General features: G+C 42.5%; 1 protein-coding gene across 3 annotated transcripts in view; it reads left to right on the forward strand.

Annotated features, from left to right (window-relative positions):
* The window catches only part of NCALD (neurocalcin delta), a 61,498-nt gene that overhangs the window by 19,432 nt on the left and 28,888 nt on the right, over positions 1–13,178 (forward strand). The window contains exon 2 of one of the 3 annotated variants that reach the window (XM_030011412.1): positions 8,645–8,655. The exons of the other annotated variants lie outside the window; for them this stretch is intronic. The gene's annotated coding sequence lies outside the window, so the exon portion shown is untranslated. The remainder of the gene's footprint in view (positions 1–8,644; positions 8,656–13,178) is intronic. 3 annotated transcript variants of the gene reach the window in all.

The following is a 13,178-nucleotide window of genomic DNA, read 5'->3' on the forward strand; positions in this document are numbered from 1 at the left end:
GGGAAAGAGGTGGCTGCTTGTGCATGGAGCAGCTGTGCAAAGAGGCAGTCAGGTATTTTGTGCCCCCTGCCCCCCAAGGCATCACAAGTCCTAACAGGTCATTGATTGTCACTCATGATTGAACTGCCTTGCGTTACGAGCGGGACCAGAGTTTCTTATGCAACTTGACTGAATTAAATTTTTCATCTGGCCACGCTGCAAGGGTGGCATTGTTAGAAACCACAGGCATGAAGCCCATGTAATGTTGGTGGCAGTAACTTTATTTCTTTTGGCCATGCTAAGGGAGTTTGCAAGCTACAGCAAACTTTCCCGAGCATTTGGTTGTCTTCATATTTGAAAAGGCAGTATTTACATTGCATGCTCTAGCAATGTGCTTGGTATGTGCTAGTTTAACATCATTTTAAATAATTGATCAGGACAAAAAGAAATCCTTGTGTTGGTTATGTTGTATTCCTTTATGAAGGCCCAAATGTACAATGCTCCAAGCGGTGTGCTAAAAGCATCTGCAGTAAGGTGATGGTGGCATCTTGTTAGCTTGGAACCTCCCAGGAAAAGATACACATTACTTCTATATTACCAAAATTCGAATAATGCTGTTTGAGTGTTTACCATGCACTGCAGTTCAAAGGGAAATCACACAAGAAAATGTAATGTTTTCAGGCACTCCCGCCCTGTTCATAATTGTTGCCCGTACAGAAGGCTGCTGTAACCTATTTACTTGCACCAGCTTCACAATTGTCCTCCAGCCAGCAGTTGGGGTTCACCCCAGTTCTAGTTGTGAACCTCAGACAAGGTTTTCAGGAAGCCTTCAAAAATACCAGTTGGTGGTTTCAGTAGGGTTCAGCTCCCCAGGCCTTCTTTTGCCTGCTTATTTTCAGATCTTCTAGGCATTTCAAAGAGGAGTGTTTGCAATTTTTTTTTTATGAACCAAGGCTGATATTAGGCAGTTGGGTGGAAAAATGTTTTTTGCCTCGACTCTTTGGCCATATGCACATTGCTTACAGGCTCCTGTTTAAACAAGTTGTCACACGGGTGCATAAAACACTGCACTCAGAGAAGCCCTTCACTGTTGTCTCTTGGTGCAAGTGGTTTCGGTCATACTGCACAGCTCCTGGAACTGGTTATCAGCTCTGTGTGCAGCACATCCGTATCATCCCCCAGCACCTCCATCTCAGCTTGTTCTGCCCCTCTCTGCTGTGATTTTTATTTTGTTGAGCTTCGTTTGACTAATGACCTTCTTCTTCTCCACATGTATGTGCTTGAGGAGCTGCAGTGCCTGGTGGGATGCAAGGTGGCATGGACTATCCAAGCCACGGCCCCTGGGCAGGACAGTGTTAGAGGAGTAGGGACACTAGAGGCAGTAGGGAAATGAGCAGAGTTTGATGAGGGCAGGTATTTTTGAGGAGTCTCAACAGTTTCCATCAGTTCTCCCTCAGCCGAGCCAAGGAGATCTCCAGGCTCAGTTCTTCGGGATCCTCCAGAAATGCTGCTTGTAGCTGCTGGGCTTCACTCTGGTATAAGCGGATTTCACTTCACTGATCTAAGGGAGGGAGACAGCTGCACATTAGGGGAAGATATGGCCCACTTTGATCATGCTACATTGTCATTTTCCACAAAAGCAGTTACCAGCAATTGCTCCAGCCCATTGCCAAAAAAGACCAGTTTTTCCTTCCTTCAAATAAGAGTGAATGTAGCTGTGATGGGTTGACCCTGGCTGGATGCCAGGTGCCCACCAAAGCCGCTCTATCACTCCCCTCCTCAGCTGGACAGGGGAGACAAAGTATAACAAAAGGCTCATGCGTTGAGATAAGGACAGGGAGAGATCACCCACCAATTACCGTCATGGGCAAACCAGACTCGACTTGGGGAAAATTAACTTAATTTAATGCCAATCAAAATCAGAGTAGGGTAATGAGAAATAAAACCAAATCTTAAAAAAACACCTTCCCCCCCACCCCTCCCTTCTTCCCGGCTCAACTCCATTCCCAATTTTCTCTACCTTCTCCCCGCCAGCAGTGCAGGGGGATGGGGAATGGGGTTTGGGGTCAGTTCATCACACGTTGTCTCTGCCACTCCTTCCTCCTCAGAGTGGGACTCCTCACACTCCTCTGCTCCAGCATGGGGTCCCTCCCACGGGAGACAGTCCTCCATGAACTTCTCCAGCGTGGGTCCTTCCCACAGGCTGCAGTTCTTCACGAACTGCTCCAGTGTGGGTCCCTTCCACGGGCTGCAGTCCTTCAGGCACAGACTGCTCCAGTGTGGGTCCCCTGCGGGGTCACAAGTCCTGCCAGCAAACCTGCTCCAGCATGGGCTCCTCTGTCCATGGGTCCGCAGGTCCTGCCAGGAGCCTGCTCCAGCACAGACCCCATGGGGTCACAGTCTCCTTTGGGCATCCTCCTGCTCCAGCGTGGACCTCCCTGGGCTGCAGGGGGACAGCCTGCCTCACCATGGTCTTCACCAGGGGCTGCAGGGGAATCTCTGCTCTGGCACCTGGAGCACCTCCTCCCCCTCCTTCTTCACTGACCTGGGGATGTTCAGGGTTGTTTCTCTCACATGTTCTCACTCCTCTCTCCGGCTGCAATTGCGCAGGTTATTTTCACCCTTCTTAAATACATTATTCCAGAGGTGCTACCACTGATGCTGATGGGCTTGGCCTTGGCCAGCGGCAGGTCCGTCTTGGAGCCAGCTGGCATTGGCTCTGTCAGACATGGGGGAAGCTTCTAGCAGCTTCCCACAGAAGCCACCCCTGTACCACCACCCCCCCGCACTGAAACCTTGCCATGCAAGCCCAATACAGTAGCACTTGAGCCACACCCTGTTCTTATAAATGGTAGTTTCTCACAATAGATTTGCCACATGCATAGGAAGAAATCATAGTAGAGGGACCAGCACACATGTCAAGGCTTTGACTGTAAACTTCCAGCTCTGGGAAGGAGATGAGCAATCTTTATGTTGAATTATAACCGCAGATATTTCCTTTTTCCTAAGCTAGTGTCTGTTACCATGGCCACAACCTTCAGAATTTTCTGGCTATTTTACAGTCATTAATAGGAGTTAAAGAGCAGATGTTTGATTACATTCTTCTTATTCCATTCACTAAGGTACAGATGACATTTCAGGAGTCTTCAGTTTAAAAAAATCTGGTTTTATTGGTTATCATTTTTCTAAAGAAAAATAGCAGAAGTTAATTAATGTATGCCAGCATGCACTTTGTCTACAACTTCTAAGTAGAGGTGAGGAAATCAGTTTCTTTACATCTTAAAGACTGAGTATTAGACTGGTATTAGCAGCAGTCAGAGGTAGGTGAAAACCATGTTGTAGAAAATAGACCAGGAGCTTCCAGTTCTTGTCCTGGCCACTGACGGCCCCAAAGACTGAGCATGTCCTTCAAACCCTCTGGTTTCCACCCAAAGAAATGCTGTTGAGCCAGGGTCCCTCTCTCCATGTGTTTGTACATCACCAGCAGAGTTCTCCATGGGTCCTGCAGGAGCTCCTGATAAGCTGCCCAGGTGTTGTGACTGTAGGTACACGCCCAGCATCCCCACTGTGTGGACAAGCCTCCGGGATTTATTAAAACACAAGACTTTGCAAGAAGCTTCTTCTTCACCACATCGTGGCACTTCTAGTTTGTGAAGAGAGACAATTACCCAGGAGATTGCTCAGTCAGCAGGACTGCAGTCCATGCAGTCCCTTAGGTCTCTCATGGACTGTTCTTGGTCCTCTTTACTTAGACAACAGTAGTGCATGTGTCACAGTATAGGGTGATATAGGGTTGCGTAAGTTTAACATTTTGTCTCTAAATGGTGATGACCCCAGCATGTCACGAGAGCCTTGGCATCTCCCTCTGCACACCTCCCCACTAGACTCTCTCAGGCCAAAGGAACAACTAGTTTCTGGATCATAAGAAAGATCGAGTATGAGGTAGGTGCTGAGTTCTACTGAGACTGGTATGTAACTTGGTTTATGCTGAGAACTGTTATAAGAAGGCAACTTCTGATGTCTGCACACTTCCAGGGACAAATGGCTGCTGAGCAGGGACTTTTGGCTGTTTGGCTTGAGTACGTTTGGGTGGAGGGACCTTACTTCCTATCTCACTCTTACTTTCAGTGTCTAAATTTATTTGGATTTGTGTCTTGTTGCTCTGTGCCTGAGCTCTTCACCAAAGACTTCCCTGGTGGACTGAAGTGTTGGGAAGGTGAATGCCCTAGAGGAGTGACTCCCAAGATGTGAATTCAAATCTGCATATTCGGGCTGCTCTCCCATTCCCTTCTAAAGACAGTTGGCTAGTCCAATGCTGTTTAACTCCCTCTCTAGTGTCTTCTGGACTTGGAGCTGCTAGGTATCACCTTTCTGATGAGTTATGAGATTTCATTGTTTTGCTGTGGTTGGCTGGCTCCTCTTGGTGTTCGGGTTTGCTCTAGCTAGTACTGCTGCTAACCCGAAACTATTCATGTAGTAAGCCGAACATAATCTCAGCAGGAATTATGCTGACAAACACTGTATTAGAGATTTTGCAAGCCAGGGCAAAGGACTGTGCTGTCTTTCCCTCAAAAACAGAGCACAGGCTATCGAGGGAGAGCCAGCATGGGATTCTCACTGAAACCCCAAATGGAAACAGAGATGCCAAAAGAGGCAGTTTAGATCAGGGTCAATGGCTGCAGAAAGTCCCACAATGAGAGATGTGGTCAGTGTGCAGCAGCTTCTCACAATCCCTGTTACTACGCAGTGCTTACAGCATCTCCACCGCACATCTGCCTCTGGGCAGGCAGGGGAATAGCTGAGCGATGACGGACATGCCTCTCAGCCGTGGCGGGAAGCAGGCTGGCTGCCCAACAGTCCCTTCTCCTTTGACCATGTGAAGGTTGGCTGTCATGTTTTTGCCTTTATTTTTGGCTATGCAATTATTGTGCTAAGTTGCAATCCATATTGTTGCTGTAAAAGCTGCTTTTTTCTATGCAGTCTATGTAATTAAATGTGTCCCCTCTCATTATTTCATGCCTACAGTGCACTTATCTGCTATCCAAAACTCTCATTTTTCTACATTTTTTCCTGTTCACCTGTTTCTCAGAGGTAGTGTCATTTCCCTGGTGGCAGTGAGTCCAGCTGATAGAGGGCTTGAGTTTTGGGCTTTAGGAACTGATTCTTTCTACAACAGCAGTATAATGTTACAGACTTATCCTAAATAACCTGATGAAAGCTTAATACCACGCTACTTAGCCTGGCTGAGTTGGTGTAGGACAGAAATTATCTGTCACCTACACAGAGCAGAAATATAATCTCCCTGGAGCAGGAGAGGAAGCAGGAGAGGGTCCATTCAGTGGGCAGCACATTTTTAGGCAATCCCTTAATTAAGGTGCCTTTTTAGTTTGCAGTCATGAAAGAGAAGCAAGTGCCCAGCTTCCAACATCTGCTTCACACTCCGTGCGTGACTGATCACATCTCTCAGTGCAGCAGCTCAACAGACCTGCAGTGCCAAGGTCACGCCAAGGTGCAGTCAGTTCTGTGCAAAGCAGCTCTGATGGCTGACCTCAGATCTGTCCTGCCTAGCAAATCTGAAGGACCTGTTTGGTTCTCTCCTCAAGGCATTCAGAGTTCAGTCTGGCATCCCACCTCTGCAGCCTGCTGCCCGCTCAGGTTTGTACTAACCTACCTGCTAACCTAATCAGGGGGTCTCTCGTTTTCTCCTCTTGAAAGTCTGTCCATCTTCCTATATTATTTAAGCTAATGTTTTATATATACACATATGCACACACACATATATACACACATATAGAGAGAGAGAGAGAGTTTATACATGTACAGATACATACACTACATGAGAAGATAAAGGTGAATTTTCAAAGTCAAGTAGTTGGAAAAGTTGAAATTTGGGTGATCTGTGCTTTCATCTCTCAACTCTTCTAGCTTGCACGTATTTTCATGTAATTGGAGCATATGTACTGATGCAGTGAGATGTGCCTTTCCTTTATGCTTCATTGTGGTGACAACCCCTTGGAAACCAGTTGTGGAAATTCAAGGGTGGGATCTCTTTGTGAATGAGAAGATTGCTTTGGACAGGAGGAATTTACTTATAATTCAAAAGCTGTGCACCCCTTGAGCCTTTTATTCAGTGCTTCCTCAAATGTAGAGAGAGTCTTTACTTGCAAATTGGTAGAACCTCCCCTGGATCACACCACAATTCTCCCCTCCCCTAATAGTTTGAGTGTTTCTATGTGTGAGTGTACAAGGGGACTTACATGCATTACTGTCCCATCAAGTGCAACTTTGCCCATTTTTTACTTGAGTATTGGTCTGTGAATACCTCAAGAAACAGCTGAAGAGCTTCCTATTTTGAACAATTCAATCTATGTGTCTTTCTCAGAAATAATAAATGCATCCAGACATCCTTGTTCCATGGTGATTACAATGCACCTTTCAGTAGGGTCTCAGTGTGTTTCTAGAAGACCATCACATCAAGGAGCCATAGTTTCCTCTGTGAATGAGATATTCTAGACATTCTTCAGTCAAATGTTAATTAAATACACTTTTGTTATCAGCTAGCTTTGTAAATGAATGGGTTTGGAATATACAAGAGCTGCAGAACTCCTAGATGAAAAATGTGATTTCCCAAGTGGCCATTCAATAGGTAGAGAAGAGTGGTAATCTGCTGAGATAGACTTCTACAGAAAAAAAATCAACAGAATAATGCTTTTTTGTTTGAGACTACTTTCAAAGTTCATGTGTTGCATTTTTTAGGAAACAACATACTGTTGAGTTCAGTGATGATATTTTTGTCGCTTTTTGCATCGGTTATTTGCTTTGCTTAAATTTGGGTGTTAGGTCTGGCAACAGTATTGGAAAAAACAGTCTGTGCTTTGTGTATAACGTGTGTATACGTAGTACAGTAAGATTATACAAATTTAAACAAATTGTTCTTTCACCTCTGTGACCATTAGTATGTTGGTAATTCAGCAGTTATATATAGAATCACTCAGAAATGACAGACAGAATCATCATAGCATTGTATCAAACCTCTGTTAAATGTAGGATTTTTTTGTTCTCCAAAATGTAGCTCCTTTCATCATTTCTCCAGTCCAGCTACTATATACAGAGGCTACTTTCTTTGAGCATCTCATGCATATTCTGAAGAACAAATAATTTAATGGTAAACCTGAGCTGCCTAATCATTCCTGAGCATCCTTGTTTACTTTGGGTGCACTCCAAAGCTGTGCCTAAAAGGACTGGTATTTATTTAATAAAGAGTAAAATTGGATTCTAGGTGAAATGTGTAAAATACTAGGATGTCAATGCTTGTGATTCCAAGGGGAGCTGGACAGCACATTCTCTGCTCAGTGTAATGCCGCACGTGCTGCCTGGTGCAGAGGGCATTTGGAGGTATGTCCTCAAGTTGTTGCTATGTGTTTGGCAGTCCAGTTCTGCCTTCTGCCTTGGGGCAGAAGGAAAAAATTCCCCTGCATGTGTGCATAGATGAACAACTCAAACCTCTTAGCTGATAAGATGCTGGCAAAACTGAGCATCTGCCAGGCTGTGAGGTGTCTGTGTTTAGACCTGTTATAGCATTCAGGAGTTGCCTCCTCCATTTCTTCCTGCTATACTTTATTGTCATCAATCAAGACTTAGACAAGTGAATACATGTGTGCATGGATATACCTGCCTATGTAGTGTGAAACAGGTGTTGTCACCATGATGGTTTAAGAGTATAAGAGATTTGTAAGGGAGATGAGATAATATTTTTATTAGATTAGTTTATATACTGTGAAAAAGCAGAAGGTACCTTTGGTGTATGCTAGTGAGTGTTACAGGCTGGAATCTACATGGAGAAATCATTAAAGAATTACAGCCTGGGCTGGAATGAGGTCACACCTGGAAATATTTTTTTTCCTGAGGTCTCCCACTTGGTTTCCAGCAGCCTCCAACCTTGCCAGTTCATCAGCAGAAGTCAATTGTCCCAAGAACCAAGAAGCATCAGGTGAAATCAGGCCTTGCCAAAGCCCCCCAGGATCTTCAAACTCAGTAGGTTCCAGACGTGATTGTCCCCACATGTGATACAGATCTTTTCTAATGCATCATCTGCCTCCTTGAAAATGAAGAAGATGAGACTGTGTAAGGTCTGCAAGTCAGAATGAGCTCACATGGACAACTGAGAAGTACAGACACTTATAATCATGATTAGGAAAATGTTCTTTTGTAAAACGGCCATGGAGAGAAGGCCTATACAAAATCTTTAAAATGAGCTTGAGGTGTCTAATACAGACCAGGGTCTCAGGTTTGGCATGGTTTGTGGCCCACTACAACACACCTCTCACCACACTTTTGCTAATCTGCTGCTTTTCAGGTGCTAACTGCCTGTCACCTGCTCCATGGAAGTTAATGACCACCTCCCCCTCCACTAATATCACTCTCTGCTCCAAACGTGCTAATTACCCTTTTCTGTCATGTTTGTAGTGCATTAATAATGATTAATTTACAGGCAATCTGTTTCTCTCCTGTGTTTAGCTTGGGGCTCGATGCTTTGTCTGACCCACTAAGGTACCTGTGAAAGTCCATTTATTTTTACCTCATTAGGTGGTCAAATAAAAGATTTGTGAAGACCTTTCTTCACAATGCAGCTTCTTAGCAGTGGTTTTTAACCATTCTCATGCAGTTCTGCAGTATTTATCCTTTTCTGTCCATATCGTGCAAAAGAGGGTGAGGACACACAAACTTTGTGCCGTTGAGGACCACCTGCTGGTATGCTGCTAAGGGGCAGCATGTGGGGCCTTTCAGGAGAAAAAGCAGAAAGCAAACCCATTCTTGGATTTCCAGATGCATATCTAAGCAGTGGGTGGAGAAGAGTACACAAAACTTGTTCAGAAAGACCCTTTTTTTTCCCTGCATAAGCAACAGGGAAAATCTAAGTGCATTATTTCACAGCAGCTCCCCAACTTTCAACTTTGTGCTTGAGTTGGCTACAACAACTATTGTGCCAGCACTCCAGCAGACCATGTCGCTGCCAGTGTGGATCCTCACCTCTTGGCCAATACAGGTTTTTTACCACTTGCTAGCCACATGCAAAAATTCGTTATGGCTGAGCCAGCACCATGGAGCATGGATTGTCCTCCATGCACTCATGTTCCTGGTACCTGGGAGTGCCTGTTAGAGGCCCTAGGATCTCCATGTCCCAGGCTCCTTTGGAAGGATATATAGATACATGGGCAAGAAGACTGCTTCCAGGTCTCTGTGAGATAAATCAGGATTTATTCAGGGACTGGGAACCGGGGGCTCACCATAGGATGCCCCCGCCCACATAGCACTGATGCGCTTGTTTCTGCACACATATAAAACTCAGAGTACAGGGATGCCATCGTTTAAGTGAAGTACATGTAGTTGAACTTTGGCTTTTACTGCTTTGACTACAGCAGAAAACAAGGGTCTAAAAATAAGGAAATGTTTGCCTCTTGGAAATTTTCTAAGCAATTAATCTAAGAATTATTGATGTTTCTAATTTTGCCAGCACAGGGAGGACCATCAGTCACGCTCAGAAATGCCAGCTCTTTGCTGATAACTCATAAAGTGGAATGGCTTTTTAATGAAGTTGCCAGAAGAAAGGTCTGCTGCCAAAATCAAGGTTATTGCTCTATCCCACTCCTACTCCTTCATCAAGGAAGCTTCCAAGAAAATTCTGGCTTTCTCCCAAAGTTGTGTGTGGTTTTTTGTTTTTTCTTTTTTTTTTTTTTTTTGAGTACCTGAAAACCAACTCCAAAGCCAACTTCACTGCCAGCCTTTTAAAAATCAGAGGAATGACAAGATATGGTGATAGGAAATTAGTATGACATCACTGAAACCGGTTCCCATCTGATCACAAATGAATGAACGATGTGTGGGTTTGAACTGTGTTCATGACATGATAATAGCTACATCTTTCATTTAGATTGAGATCAAATGAATCTTACTAAGTGCTGGGTGGTAAACTGTTGGTAAGTGGCTGTTTTATCATCCTGTGGAGACTAATGTGAAAACATCCTTATTTTAATTTAACTGAGTGATAGATTTTAGGGCACCTTGCAATGAAATATATACTGTTTCTTCATGAACAGCTCCCTTTCCCAGAACGTTCATTAAAAAGCAGTAAGCCTCATGGGGAACATCCTTCTTTTAATAAAGAAAAAGTGAGTAGGAAATCGGAAGTTATATATATATATTTGCATAGTTATCAATTTCTTAATCTTCCTTGAAGGATTCCTTTGGCAATTCACAGGAGGATCCCTGTGTTGCTCACTGATTTAAGTGACTTTCCAGTGAATTAATTAGAACATTAAGATATGAGACATGTTTGGTGGAACAGGATGTGCTTTTATTATTGAATAAGTAATTTGTATGGTGATTTTATACGGCACTTTACAAACAGTGGGCTGATTCTTCAGTGTTCATCCCGTTTCTAAGCAGTGGAACTTCACTGGTTTTCGTAACATCGGTTGCAGAGGAGAGAATTAGGAAATATTTGATGTATGAAGTGAGAGGAAGCATGGAGTGTCCAGGGAGTGGGTTGGGACAGAACTTGTTGGTGAAGATTATGTGGAAGAGAGAATTGTCAGCTGAAGGTATTTTAAGGACATCTTAAAAACTATATGTAGCAAGCAGTGAGAGGGAGACATTTCAAGTACAAGGCCTTTATTTTTATAAGGCATGATACTGAGAATGCAAAAGCATAAGGTTACTGTAGAAAGAATGAGGCACACAGAACAAGAAAAGAAACTGGAACAAATAATGCCAGAAATAGAGATCTCTATCGGTGAGATTATGATTACATAAAAGCATACGTTGCTGAATCGATCTGAAATATTGGTCATCATGTAAGTAAGTGGTGAATCTTCCATTAGCCACAGGCAAAAAATTCTGGTTGGAGTCAGCATGTCACACACTCGCATACATTTCCACTCCTTTCCATGTCTGAAAAGTATTGTTTCCCCGGAAAAGGAATCAGATCATCAAAATCTGAATTTCTAATCAAACATTGGTGATGATGCTGTTCAGAGTTCAGAAACTGCTCTTAATAAAAGCAGCACTGGTACTCTACCATTAAGACAAAAACAGCAAGGTGAAAGTATGGTGGATGAAATGGTAATAATTTGCTAGGAATTAGATACAGAATAAGTCTTTCCTACCTATTTCTTTTGGATGATTTAATTAGAGAAAGACACAGAGATTATGCCATAGATGGTCTCCTTCCAAGGTTTCCCAACCCTGCTGCTTCAGTCATAATATATTTCATTGTTAGGATACTGTTTTGACACAGTGTATGGTATGGTGTGGGAAATAACAATACTTGGAAACACTAATAGTAGGAACAGAAATACAGAGGAAATAATAGAGAAAAATTTAAGAGAAATTATATGACATGGACTTTTTCAAAGATAATAGAAAAGATAAGAAAGATGGTGTTTGTTCTAGGGAGCTAAGAAATAGTGAAAAGTAAGAGATAAGGGAAAAAAAGAAATAAAACATCAAAGAAAGAACAAAGTTTTATACAATAACACAATAAATAAAAGTCCTCGGAAGTGAAAAATGGGGAGAGGCACTAAAAGTCGCATACAAGAAATCTCAGAGAAGCTGACATCTTGAGAACAGCAGAGGCAAAAGTAAACCAGCCTAAAAGTGTTATAGGATCAGCATGTCTATTTATTTACAGTCACTAGGAAGTGGTGAAAAGTGGCATTTTATTCCATGTTGGATAAAATCTTGTTTTCCTAAAGTTAAACTTTGGAAAGAAGTTTTTGGTTCTGCCACTTCTACTTTTCTACAACAATAATACAAATTGTTGTTCACATGAGAAAAAAATAGTTCATTTGTCTGAAAACAGTTATCTGATGAACTTTGTTTACTTCCTCTGAGGATGCTAATAGTGAAGGCAGACATTCTGTTAACCCATTCATTTGTGGAGGAGTTCATCTTAGTTGAATTTACAGAAAATTTTCAGTGATGGCAGAAAAGTTTTCAAACCAAAAATTGAGATTTTTCAGTCTAGATTCAGTCCTAGTTTTTATACAGTATTTCTCACTGCAATTTGTTTAATGCCGTGAACATGTAAATACTTTTTGTTTACTTCTTGCAAAAGTTTATTTTTTTTACTACAGTCTGTATTATGACTATATAATAGATTCTATTACAAAGGTTCCTTTGTAAAACAGTATTGTTTGTATGACTGGCTACTACCTACACTTAATATTGAGAACTGCTAGGGTTTTGCTTATTGATAACAAGTAATAGTAAGAAAATAAAGGTTATAGAAGCATTTGTTTATATGTATGTGAGACAGATGGACAGAGAAGCAGAGCAAATTATTTTTGCACTTAATTTGGAAAATGTTTTTCTATGCCTCTTAAGGGAGTTTGCTTACCGACCTTTACCATGTTGTTCAAACTCCCAAATTCATTCCTGTTGAGTAATTTCTAAAATCAGGCAGCACACTGTGTTATGCATGAAATAGCAGTCGGGTAAGACACGGGTCTGTGTTTTTCACAGTGGGCTGTCAGGACTGGATGTTATTCTGACTTCCAAAATGAATACAAATCAAAATCTTCTTCTAGTAACCTTATAGATCATATCCAAGCTAAAAGTTTCTTATCAGGTTAGCACACAAACTGTGCTCAGAGGGAACAGAAAGCAGCATCTCCACATTAGATGCCTGTTGTACACCTCAAGATCCAGCCCTCCCAGGCCAGCTGCCCACATAGAGTGGGGAGAAGCAGGTACCCTGAGGTGGCTTGAGTAATGTTCAGATTGTTAGAAAAAAGAGGATATACCATCATCACCAAAGGTAACCCCATTCGTGTCCACAGGAGGCTTTGCAGGGGGCACAGCAAAATGCCTGAACTGGGGTCCATGGCTGAGCTCAGCAAGCGGACTGGATTGCTGGACCAGCCTGGGGGCAATTATGTGGTTTTCCTGTACCTTCTCTGCAGCATGAAGAGTATATCTGTGAAGACAGCAAAGAGCTTTTAGGAAAAATAACAAAGACATTGCCTTAAACCAGAATTAAAATGTTATTTTATTTTGTCGGTGTTAGTGTCTTTCATGTCAACATGACTTCTCAAATAGAATTTAAATTATTACTCATCTGGATGAAGTTATCTTTCGAAAACAAATAGATTTATCTTCCTATTAATGTTTGAAAATAGGCATTTATCACGGAACAAATA

The sequence above is a fragment of the Aquila chrysaetos genome, chromosome 4 (genome assembly GCF_900496995.4).
Source record: "Aquila chrysaetos chrysaetos chromosome 4, bAquChr1.4, whole genome shotgun sequence".
NCBI lineage: Eukaryota > Metazoa > Chordata > Aves > Accipitriformes > Accipitridae > Aquila > Aquila chrysaetos.